Source organism: Rhinoderma darwinii, unplaced genomic scaffold (genome assembly GCF_050947455.1).
Source record: "Rhinoderma darwinii isolate aRhiDar2 unplaced genomic scaffold, aRhiDar2.hap1 Scaffold_52, whole genome shotgun sequence".
NCBI classification, from domain to species: Eukaryota; Metazoa; Chordata; class Amphibia; order Anura; family Rhinodermatidae; genus Rhinoderma; species Rhinoderma darwinii.
Window position 1 is genome coordinate 120,001 of NW_027464068.1, and position 12,500 is coordinate 132,500.

At 38.4% G+C, this 12,500-nt stretch overlaps 1 protein-coding gene across 1 annotated transcript in view; it reads right to left on the minus strand.

Annotated features, from left to right (window-relative positions):
- The window catches only part of LOC142721810 (ras-related and estrogen-regulated growth inhibitor), a 124,317-nt gene that overhangs the window by 104,375 nt on the left and 7,442 nt on the right, over window positions 1–12,500 (minus strand). Inside the window, exon 2 of the mRNA XM_075848835.1 lies at window positions 1–1,599. This exon is cut by the window's left edge and continues 1,717 nt beyond it. The gene's annotated coding sequence lies outside the window, so the exon portion shown is untranslated. The remainder of the gene's footprint in view (window positions 1,600–12,500) is intronic.

Genomic DNA, 12,500 nt, shown 5'->3' on the forward strand with positions numbered 1-12,500 from the left:
AATGAAGATACAAGAGATATAACTAGCACTGGCGTGGATAATGAGGACACAGGAGATATAACTAGCACTGGTGTGGATGATGACACAGGAGATATAACTAGCACTGGTGTGGACGATGAAGATACAGGAGATATAACTAGCACTGGTGTGGATGATGAAGACACAGGAGATATAACTAGCACTGGTGTGGATGATGAAGACACAGGAGATATAACTAGCACTGGTGTGGACGATGAAGATACAGGAGATATAACTAGCACTGGTGTGGATGATGAAGACACAGGAGATATAACTAGCACTGGACCTCCTGAAACCTTTAACACTGAGATCACCAGTGCCAGTTCTGAAAGCCCAACTGAGGTTAAGGCACACGATACAGCCCCACTTTTGAGCAATGGTGTTTGCGCTTCTCCTGGCGATGTGTTTCCTGCATTCCCTTCATCCCAGGATTTCCAAGAGGTTGAGGAACCCAACTGTATTGTTACCTTGAGGTCTGATTTGTCCTTGTCCAATGATGTTGTGGATGTTACGCTCAGTATGGACTCTCCAGGCACACAGTCTTCTAACATGGATGAGGATGACACTGGAGTGTCAGCGAGTTCTAAGGTGGAAGAAGGAGTGTTGGCGGAGCAGGTCTGCGAAGGACAACATGATACTGGTCCCAACAGCAGTGGTGACCTTCATGATGGTGAGACTTCAGACCCTTTTCAAATATGCCCATGGCCCTTGTTTTCTCAAACCGATTGGACTACTATCTCCCCATCTTTTGCCACCAAGTTCTCAGGAGTCGCTACAGTTCTGAACGGTGACTGTGTTTTCGGGTGTGATCTTTGCCTGGGTGGTGGGTCAGCGTTACCCAATGTGTTGTGGTGGAATGCAGTGGGGAGGAGGGTGTCTGGATGGGCCATGTGGAGTCTGCAGAAACCTGTAAACTGGATAAAAGGTCCCAAGAAACCTCCAGACCCCAGAGACTCCATCTCACGGGCTGGACTGTCCTGGAGGCCACCGGATCAGCTCTTCCAAAGCGAACAGATGACGTGGAACTTTTGTGGAAGTGTCTTGAACTTTGTGGTTGTGTTTCCAGACATTGCTCTTAGCCCCGGATGTACATGTGCACTGGACTTTCTTTACAGCCTGTGGACTGTTCTTATTGAACTGTAATAAGTGGCTTATGAGTGAGGTGGCCAGCGGATCAACAGAGTTTACGGCTACTCTATGGTTTTCGCCAGAGCCGACAGCAAGGTGGAATGGTTTTTGCTGCATAGAACCAGGTTGTTTTAACAGAGTTCGGTGTTGGAAAAGAGGTGCAATGCAGGCTATACCAGAACAGATAACAAGACAGCCAGAGGGTAAACAGAAAATCCAAATCACAAAGCTACGGGATGTCAGGAAAAGCAGAGGTTCGTAGCAGCCGGGATAAGAAAGTCCAAATCCGTAAGCAAGGGGTAATCCAGAGACAAGCCGAGGTCCAGTTCCAAGAAGTCAAAATAGCCAAAGGTACAGGGTATAGTCAGAAGCTTGATCAAACACATGGAAACCAGGAAATTCACAAGCTAAGAGCACAGAAGCAACCCAGGTTTAAGTTCTCCACCCTTACACCTGATAGGAAGAAAGACAGAGAAAAGGGATAGGCTGAACAACTAAAACCAGAAGCACCCAGAAGCTAGATGGTAATCTTAAAGGGACGGACGTTTTCTAACAGTGCCCCCTCCCCCTTTGTACGAGCCTTAAACCTTGGCCTAGGTTTTAAAGGAAACTTCAAATTAAAGATTTTAACTAAACGATTAGCATGTACTGAAAAGGCAAGAACCCAAGTTCGTTCTTCGGGTCCATACCTGGACAGTACCCCTGACCCTTCTGGAATCCACAATCCTCTGAACCTCAAATTCCATATCTCCTTCTACCTGAACTGGAGGAGGAGGTTTCTTAAGTGGATTAGATGGTGTAAAAATAGTTAAGGAAGGATTTGTGAAAACATAATGAATTTTGAAAGAAGGAGGAAGAGCCAGACGAGAAGACGCAGGGTTAATAACTTCAACAATTTCTTATGGACCGATAAACCTCGGAGCAAACTTAAGAGACGGCACTTTCACTCGCAGATTCTTAGTAGAAAGCTGCACCTTATGACCCGCACAAGATAGATATGAGATAGATAGATAGATAGATAGATAGATAGATAGATAGATAGATAGATAGATAGATAGATAGATAGATAGATAGATAGATAGATAGATAGATAGATAGATAGATATGAGATAGATAGATAGATAGATAGATAGATAGATAGATAGATAGATAGATAGATAGATAGATAGATAGATAGATAGATAGATAGATAGATAGATAGATAGATAGATAGATAGATATGAGATAGATAGATAGATAGATAGATAGATAGATAGATAGATAGATAGATAGATAGATAGATAGATAGATAGATAGATAGATAGATAGATAGATAGATATGAGATAGATAGATAGATAGATAGATAGATAGATAGATAGATAGATAGATAGATAGATAGATAGATAGATAGATAGATAGATAGATAGATAGATATGAGATAGATAGATAGATAGATAGATAGATAGATAGATAGATAGATAGATAGATAGATAGATAGATAGATAGATAGATATGAGATAGATAGATAGATACATAGATAGATAGATAGATAGATAGATAGATAGATAGATAGATAGATAGATAGATAGATAGATAGATAGATATGAGATAGATAGATAGATAGATAGATAGATAGATAGATAGATAGATAGATAGATAGATAGATAGATAGATATGAGATAGATAGATAGATAGATAGATAGATAGATAGATAGATAGATATGAGATAGATAGATAGATAGATAGATAGATAGATAGATAGATAGATAGATAGATAGATAGATAGATAGATAGATAGATATGAGATAGATAGATAGATAGATAGATAGATAGATAGATAGATAGATAGATAGATAGATAGATAGATAGATAGATAGATAGATATGAGATAGATAGATAGATAGATAGATAGATAGATAGATAGATAGATAGATAGATAGATAGATAGATAGATATGAGATAGATAGATAGATAGATAGATAGATAGATAGATAGATAGATAGATAGATAGATAGATAGATAGATATGAGATAGATAGATAGATAGATAGATAGATAGATAGATAGATAGATAGATAGATAGATAGATAGATAGATAGATAGATAGGAAAAACACAGCACTCAAGGTAAACTGAACATCAGGCCATGTGCACGTTACCAGTAGAAGGAAGAATCAACTCCTCAGATTAAGATAACAGGAACAGAGGACAAGTAACAGCACCAGGACTTCAGTGTTGGGGAGATGTTGGTTTATTCACCACCAGGTGGAAAGAATGATCAACGTTTCGCTTCACACCTGAACCTTTCTCAAGCTAATTTCAAAAGTGCACAGTGCCACATATATATAGGGATACACAGGATATACAGTAAATAGTGCAATTAATAATACATGCTAAAGATTAGTTAATACAAAGAACATAATCATACAAAAAGTGAAAATATATCAATCAATGTGACCAATAAATGTGTTAAAAAACAACATCTCTCAATATTAGGTAAATAATGCAAAGATAACTAAGGTAATAATTAGCCTAATAAATGACATCAACTCATAATGAAGGGGAGGAGCAGAGGGAGTCTTTCAATCCAGTTGTAGTGGAAAAGAACAGAAGTTACAATGTAACAGAGAGCACATAGTAAACACAACGGAATCTATCATTTGCATGAAGAAAAGATCTATATATAATCCTTGGAACAAAATTAATTGAGAAACGTAACCTCTGCTCCCGTGATGTACATCCCTTAATATAAGTTGGTATCTGTAGATAAAAAGACAAAGAAAGATTGTATCTATATTTGTGTGAATTTAAAAACAATAATATGAAGAAAAATCCCACCTACACTCAAGAGAATGAATCGGATATAACTGTTTCGGACTCATGACAGATTATGTCAAATATGTGGAAAATATGTGTAATCCACATTAAGTCCCTTTGGGGACATGGTTCCAAGAGTAAAAATCCACTCAAGTTCTTTGCGTTTGAGGGCCAGCTCTCTATCACCTCCTTGTCTATTTAGGGGTACAGAATCAATACTTTTAAAGCGCATTAGGGATACATTGTGTCTACAGTCTACAAAATGTCTAGATACTGGTAGATCTCGTCTCTTGGTGTTAATACTAGACTTATGGTTGCTCATTCTAAGAGTTACTTCAGTAGTGGTCTCACCCACACAATATAGGCCGGAGTGAGAACTCAATAAATAAGTTGCAAAGGTGGTTTTACAGGTATAGAAGCCCTGAATTTTAAAGGTTTTACCTGTTTGTGGATGACAAAAGCTATCTCCCTTAATCATGTGATTACACATATTACATCCCAGGCACGGAAAACATCCATGTTTTGGAGGGGCCAAAACACTTTGTGACATCTTGATTTTAGATCCAATCTCTGCCCTTACTAGCCTATTTCTAATGGTTCTACCTTTGCGATATGCTAATAATGGTGGTTCTTGAAATTCCTTGATCAAGGGAAAAGCCCTAGTCAATAGGCGCCATTCTCTTCTTAAAATATTTCCAATTTCTGAACTAGATGTAGAGAAAGTTGAGACAAAATGTATACGAACATTTCTCTTATGTCCCACTGTTGTTGTCTATCCATTGTGATTGTCTGTCTTTTATATATATATTGAGCATATCGATTGGATATCCCCTACTTCTAAATTTATTACACATCTCGTCCACTCTTTTGGATAACTGATTTTCATTACTGACAATTCTTCTAACTCTGAGAAGTTGGCTAAAAGGCAATGATCTCACAATAGCCCTAGGGTGTCCACTATTGTAGTGCAACAGACTATTTCTATCAGTTTTCTTAGAGAATATGTCTGTAGTTAGAATTCCATCTTGTAAATAAATTTTAGTGTCCAAAAATTCAACGGAAGAGCCAGAATAGATCATGGTAAATTTGATCCCCTGACACATATCATTTAAAAAGACATGAAATTGATTCAATTCATCCTCTGAACAGGTCCAGATGAGGAAGACATCGTCTATGTATCGCCACCACCGCAAGACATGCCTAAGTGGTGGGACACATAGACAAGGTCCTCCTCAATCCGCCGCATGAAAATATTAGCATATGTCGGGGCCATGTTAGACCCCATGGCCGTACCCCTTTTCTGAAGGTAAAATTCATCACCAACCATAAAATAATTTTTAGTGAGTATAAACTCAAGTAATGTTTTAACAAATTCAATTTTTTTATCAGAGAAATCCAAACGTGTCAGGTAGTGAAGAGCAGCTTCAATGCCTAGGGAGTGGTCTATGGAGGTATAAAGACTTCCAACATCAAGGGTAACAAGGATAGACCGGCCAGGGGCCCCAAGAGAGCCAATCCTGACGAGAAAATCAGTGGTATCCCTGATGTAGCAGTCAGCCCCCATAGCAAACTGCCGCAAAATTTTATCCACAAAGATAGCTGCTGGAACAAATAACGAGTCACTCCCTGACAAAATAGGGCGACCTGGGGGTTTTAATGGATCCTTATGAATTTTTGGAAGAAGGTAAAGCACCGGAGTAACCGGATGCCTTACCTTCAAAAATTCACAGAGGTCCTTGTCAATGATCTTAAATAAAAAAGCCTTAGTTATCTTTGCATTATTTACCTAATATTGAGAGATGTTGTTTTTTAACACATTTATTGGTCACATTGATTGATATATTTTCACTTTTTGTATGATTATGTTCTTTGTATTAACTAATCTTTAGCATGTATTATTAATTGCACTATTTACTGTATATCCTGTGTATCCCTATATATATGTGGCACTGTGCACTTTTGAAATTAGCTTGAGAAAGGTTCAGGTGTGAACCGAAACGTTGATCATTCTTTCCACCTGGTGGTGAATAAACCAACATCTCCCCAACACTGAAGTCCTGGTGCTGTTACTTGTCCTCTGTTCCTGAGACTGTCCTCCGCCCGTCCTGTGAGACTGTCCTCCGCCCGTCCTGTGAGACTGTCCTCCGCCCGTTCTGTGAGACTGTCCTCCGTCCGTCCTGTGAGACTGTCCTCCGCCCGTCCTGTGAGACTGTCCTCCGCCTGTCCTGTGAGACTGTCCCCCCCATCCTGTGAGACTGTCCTCCGCCCGTCCTGTGAGACTGTCCTCCGCCCGTCCTGTGAGACTGTCCTCCGCCCATCCTGTGAGACTGCCCCCGCCCGTCCTGTGAGACTGCCCCCCGCCCGTCCTGTGAGACTGTCCTCCGCCCGTCCCGTGACTGTCCTCTGCCCGTCCTGTGATACTGCCCCCCGTCCTGTGATACTGTCCTCCATCCGTCCTGTGAGACTATTCCTCCGCCCGTCCTGTGAGACTGTCCTCCGCCCGTCCTTTGACTGTCCTCCGCCCGTCCTGTGAGACTGTCCCCCCTGTCCTATGAGACTGTCCTCCGCGCCGTCCTGTGAGACTGTCCTCCGCCCATCCTGTGAGACTGTCCCCCCTGTCCTATGAGACTGTCCTCCGCCCGTCCTGTGAGACTGTCCTCCGCCCGTCCTTTGACTGTCCTCCGCCCGTCCTGTGAGACTGTCCCCCCCGTCCTGTGAGACTGTCCTCCGCCCGTCCTGTGAGACTGTCCTCCGCCTGTCCTGTGAGACTGTCCTCTGCCCGTCCTGTGAGACTGCCCCCGCCCGTCCTGTGAGACTACCCCCCGCCCGTCCTGTGAGACTGTCCTCCGCCCGTCCTGTGAGACTGTCCTCCGCCCGTCCTGTGAGACTGTCCTCCGCCCGTCCTGTGAGACTGTCCCTCCATCCGTCCTGTGAGACTGTCCCCTGCCCATCCTGTGAGACGGTCCATTATATATACACAGTATACATCTATACAGCACATACATTATATATATACACACAGTGTACATCTATACAGCACATACATTATATACACACAGTATACATCTATACAGCACATACATTATATATACACAGTATACATCTATACAGCACATACATTATATATACACACACAGTGTACATCTATTCAGCACATACATTATATACACACAGTATACATCTATACAGCACATACATTATATATACACAGTATACATCTATACAGCACATACATTATATATACACACAGTGTACATCTATACAGCACATACATTATATATACACACAGTGTACATCTATACAGCACATACATTATATATACAGTGGACATCTATACAGCACATACATTATATATACACAGTGTACATCTATACAGCACATACATTATATATACCCAGTATACATCTATACAGCACATACATTATATATACAGTATACAGGACATACATTATATATACACAGTGTACATCTATACAGCACATACATTATATATACAGTGGACATCTATACAGCACATACATTATATATACACAGTGTACATCTATACAGCACATACATTATATATACACAGTGTACATCTATACAATACATACATTATATTTACACAGTGTACATCTATACAATACATACATTATATTTACACAGTGTACATCTATACAACACATACATTATATATACACACAGTATACATCTATACAGCACATACATTATATATACAGTATACATCTATACAGCACATACATTATATATACACAGTGTACAGCTATACAGCACATACATTATATATACATAGTATACAGCACATACATTATATATAAACAGTGTACATCTATACAGCACATACATTATATATACACAGTGCACATCTATACAACACATACATTATATATAAACAGTGTACATCTATACAGCACATACATTATATATACACAGTGTACATCTATACAGCACATACATTATATATACACACAGTGTACATCTATACAGCACATACATTATATATACACAGTATACATCTATACAGCACATACATTATGTCCATACTAATCTTTTCCTTTTATTTGCCAGTCTCAGATATGGGTTTTTCTTTGCCACTCTGCCCTGAAGGCCGGCATCCCGGAGTCGCCTCTTCACTGTAGACGTTGACACTGGCGTTTTGCGGGTACTATTTAATGAAGCTGCCAGTTGAGGACCTTTGAGGCGTCTATTTCTCAAACTAGAGACTCTAATGTACTTGTCTTGTTGCTCAGTTGTGCAGCGGGGCCTCCCACTTCTCTTTCTACTCTGGTTAGAGCCTGTGTATGCTGTCCTCTGAAGGGAGTAGTACACACCGTTGTAGGAAATCTTCAGTTTCTTGGCAATTTCTCGCATGGAATAGCCTTCATTTCTAAGAACAAGAATAGACTGTCGAGTTTCACATGAAAGCTCTCTTTTTCTAGCCATTTTGAGAGTTTAATCGAACCCACAAATGTAATGCTCCAGATTCTCAACTAGCTCAAAGGAAGGTCAGTTTTATAGCTCCTCTAAACAGCAAAACTGTTTACAGCGGTGCTAACATAATTGCACAAGGGTTTTCCAGTGTTTTCTAATCATCCATTAGCCGTCTAACACAGTTAGCAAACACAATGTACCATTAGAACACTGGAGTGATGGTTGCTGGAAATGGGCCTCTATACACCTATGTAGATATTGCATTAACAACCAGACGTTTGCAGCTAGAATAGTCATTTACACATTAACAATGTATAGAGTGGATTTCTGATTCATTTCATGTTATCTTCATTGAGAAAAACTGGGCTTTTCTTTAAAAAATAAGGAAATTTCTAAGTGACCCTAAACTTTTGAATGGTAGTGTATGTATATACACTATATATATACAGCACAGACATTGGACAGAGGAAGATTGGAAAAAAGTGTTATGGACAGACGAATGGAAGTTTGAGGTGTTTGGATCACACAGAAGAACATTTGTGAGACACAGAACAACTGAAAAGATGCTGGAAGAGCCTGACGCCATCTGTCAAGCATGGTGGAGGTCATGTGATGGTCTGGGGTAAAGTGGGAGATTTGTACAAGGTAGAAGGGATTGTGAATAAGGAATGCGATCACTCCGCAACGCCATGCCATACCCTGTGGACAGCGCTTGATTGGAGCCAATTTCATCCTACAACAGGACAATGACCCAAAGCACCTCCAAATGATGCAAGAACTATTTAGGGAAGAAGCCGGCAGCCGGTATTCTATCTGTAATGGAGTGGCCAGCGCAGTCACCAGATCTCAACCCCATAGAGCTGTTGTGGGAGGAGCTTGACCGTATGGTACGCAAGAAGTGCCCATCAAGCCAATCCAACTTGTGGGAGGGGCTTCTGGAAGCATGGGGGGGGGGAATGTCTCCCGATGACCTCAGCAAATTAACAGCTCGAATGCCAAAGGTCTGCAATGCTGGAATTGCTGCAAATGGAGCGACCAAAGCAAAGTCTGAAGGAGAAAATCATTATTTCTAACCTTGTCAATGTCTGGACTATATTTTCTAGTCATTTTTCAACTCATTTGATAAATATAAGTGTGAGATTTCATGGAAAACACAAAATTGTCTGGGTGACCCCAAACTTTTGAACGGCAGTGTATATACAGTGGACATCTATACAGCACATACATTATATATACACAGTATACATCTATACAGAACATACATTATATATACACAGTGCACATCTATACAGCACATACATTATATATACAGTGTACATCTATACAGCACATACATTATATATACAGTATACATCTATACAGCACATACATTATATATACACAGTATACATCTATACAGCACATACATTATATATACACAGTATACATCTATACAGCACATACATTATATATACACAGTATACATCTATACAGCACATACATTATATATACACAGTGCACATCTATACAGAACATACATTATATATACAGTGTACATCTATACAGAACATACATTATATATACACAGTGTACATCTATACAGCACATACATTATATATACAGTGTACATCTATACAGCACATACATTATATATACAGTGTACATCTATACAGCACATACATTATATATACACAGTGTACATCTATACAGCACATACATTATATATACACAGTATACATCTATACAGCACATACATTATATATACACAGTATACATCTATACAGCACATACATTATATATACACAGTATACATCTATACAGCACATACATTATATATACACACAGTGTACATCTATACAGCACATACATTATATATACACAGTATACATCTATACAGCACATACATTATATATACACAGTGTACATCTATACAGCACATACATTATATATACACACAGTATACATCTATACAGCACATACATTATATATACACAGTATACATCTATACAGCACATACATTATATATACACAGTGTACATCTATACAGCACATACATTATATATACAGTGTACATCTATACAGCACATACATTATATATACAGTGTACATCTATACAGCACATACATTATATATACAGTGTACATCTATACAGAACATACATTATATATACACAGTATACATCTATACAGCACATACATTATATATACACAGTGTACATCTATACAGCACATACATTATATATACAGTGTACATCTATACAGAACATACATTATATATACACAGTATACATCTATACAGCACATACATTCTATATACACAGTATACATCTATGCAGCACATAAATTATATATACACAGTGTACATCTATACAGCACATACATTATATATACACAGTATACATCTATACAGCACATACATTATATATACACAGTGTACATCTATACAGCACATACATTATATATACAAAGTATACATCTATACAGCACATACATTATATATACACAGTATACATCTATACAGCACATACATTATATATACAGTATACATCTATACAGCACATACATTATATATACACAGTGGACATCTATACAGCACATACATTATATATACGCAGTATACATCTATACAGCACATACATTATATATACAGTGGACATCTATACAGAACATACATTATATATACAGTGTACATCTATACAGCACATACATTATATATACCCAGTATACATCTATACAGCACATACATTATATATACAGTGTACAGGACATACATTATATATACAGTGTACATCTATACAGCACATACATTATATATACACAGTGTACATCTATACAGCACATACATTATATATACACAGTGTACATCTATACAATACATACATTATATTTACACAGTGTACATCTATACAATACATACATTATATTTACACAGTGTACATCTATACAACACATACATTATATATACACACAGTATACATCTATACAGCACATACATTATATATACAGTATACATCTATACAGCACATACATTATATATACACAGTGTACAGCTATACAGCACATACATTATATATACATAGTATACAGCACATACATTATATATAAACAGTGTACATCTATACAGCACATACATTATATATACACAGTGCACATCTATACAACACATACATTATATATAAACAGTGTACATCTATACAGCACATACATTATATATACACAGTGTACATCTATACAGCACATACATTATATATACACACAGTGTACATCTATACAGCACATACATTATATATACACAGTATACATCTATACAGCACATACATTATGTCCATACTAATCTTTTCCTTTTATTTGCCAGTCTCAGATATGGGTTTTTCTTTGCCACTCTGCCCTGAAGGCCGGCATCCCGGAGTCGCCTCTTCACTGTAGACGTTGACACTGGCGTTTTGCGGGTACTATTTAATGAAGCTGCCAGTTGAGGACCTTTGAGGCGTCTATTTCTCAAACTAGAGACTCTAATGTACTTGTCTTGTTGCTCAGTTGTGCAGCGGGGCCTCCCACTTCTCTTTCTACTCTGGTTAGAGCCTGTGTATGCTGTCCTCTGAAGGGAGTAGTACACACCGTTGTAGGAAATCTTCAGTTTCTTGGCAATTTCTCGCATGGAATAGCCTTCATTTCTAAGAACAAGAATAGACTGTCGAGTTTCACATGAAAGCTCTCTTTTTCTAGCCATTTTGAGAGTTTAATCGAACCCACAAATGTAATGCTCCAGATTCTCAACTAGCTCAAAGGAAGGTCAGTTTTATAGCTCCTCTAAACAGCAAAACTGTTTACAGCGGTGCTAACATAATTGCACAAGGGTTTTCCAGTGTTTTCTAATCATCCATTAGCCGTCTAACACAGTTAGCAAACACAATGTACCATTAGAACACTGGAGTGATGGTTGCTGGAAATGGGCCTCTATACACCTATGTAGATATTGCATTAACAACCAGACGTTTGCAGCTAGAATAGTCATTTACACATTAACAATGTATAGAGTGGATTTCTGATTCATTTCATGTTATCTTCATTGAGAAAAACTGGGCTTTTCTTTAAAAAATAAGGAAATTTCTAAGTGACCCTAAACTTTTGAATGGTAGTGTATGTATAT